Source organism: Gavialis gangeticus, unplaced genomic scaffold (genome assembly GCF_001723915.1).
Source record: "Gavialis gangeticus isolate Ggan-Ray unplaced genomic scaffold, GavGan_comp1, whole genome shotgun sequence".
Lineage (NCBI taxonomy): Eukaryota > Metazoa > Chordata > Crocodylia > Gavialidae > Gavialis > Gavialis gangeticus.
The window spans coordinates 151,341,043-151,342,496 of NW_017729024.1; positions in this window are offsets into that span (position 1 = coordinate 151,341,043).

Consider the following 1,454-nt stretch of genomic DNA (forward strand, 5'->3'; position numbering starts at 1 on the left):
AACCTCTAAGTTGATGACTCCTAAACAGCTGCAGGGCCAAAAATAGGCATCTTGCCTAAGGAGCATGATCAGAATAAACCAAGGCAGACTGCTAGGTGTCCTATTCTGTCAATGGGCAGTTTGTGCACTGCAAGAGGTTGTAATCAACCTTTGAGCGATATCCAGTCAGAGAGCAGGTTTATGCATCATTCAAGAGGAAACAGGCTGAAGGGATGTCAAAAGTACTTCTTGGTAATGAAACTCTCAGGAGGGACATACACATACCAGTGACCAAAGGAAGCAATTCCAGAAGACCGCAGCAAGGGGAGATAGGTGCACCTGAGACCAAAAGTTTCCCAGAATCCTAAGCAGATTCCATCTCTATGAGAATGGCCCCTGCCTCAGTTCTTGGACCCATGAGTTTCAAATGCTGCCCCAGCTGTCCAGTTGAGTAGCACAAGTCCCCACCCAAGTGGCCTGTCCTTCAGGCTTTAAATACTGCATGTGCTTCCCAGCTGGGTGGAACACACAGCAATTGTGTCAGTAACCACACCCCTTGGGGAGACACCAGCAGCAAGGAACAGAGGGGCACTCACGCCAGGGCCATGACGGGTGGGGTGGGGGGATGACCGTGCAGGCAACTGCCTGTGAGTTGGTGTGGGGCTCCCTGCAGGCAGCTATGGCTTCAGGGGGATGTGTTTTGGGACTGAGAGGATTACTGGTTTGCTGGTGGCCCCTGCTGTAATTGAGTACCAAAGAGATCAGTGGGGTGGATTGTTATGCAGTTCCCCCTGCTGTAATTTACTGTGAATTGTGCACTGAGCTTAATTTGATTTAAAAGCTGTCACCTATCAACAATGGCATAACAAATTAAAACAAACAGTGACAATTTTAATAAACCTGTTTAATTTAGTGAGGATTACACCCTGTCACATACACAAGAGCCCTTCCTAAGATCTGGGGCCCCAGGACCCAGGGTCATTTTGACTGCACATGAGAAAGTTTAAAAGCCAAAGGACTGCCTATTGACAGCCTACCCCTTTTCCAGAGGGGGAAGAGGATAGGCTGTCAAGTAAAGAACTCCCCTAGGGATGGAAGTGGCCCATAGAGCGGTCCCTGGCTGGAGAGGTCATCTACGTATCTGTCCAGCCTGGGAGCTAGAATGCATGTATGCTTTCGCTCCCTTGGCTATTTTTCTGCTGGTAAGAATTTCTGAGAAATTCATACTACAGTAGTAGAAATGAATGCCCATCTGAAGAAACTTAGAATAAGAGGTTATACTGAAAGCCTGTATAACTTGTACTTCAAACTGCTTTTGAAAATCTGCCCTTCATTTCGTCAAAACTTTTATACTCCCTTTCTGCTCACTTGTGCAATTTAATGGTAATATTCTTTTCAGTGCTGAGAGGATACATTGGAGATAGAAGGCGCAGGAGCATATTCTTCCCCCACCTCTATATCAGTGGTAGTTGTAA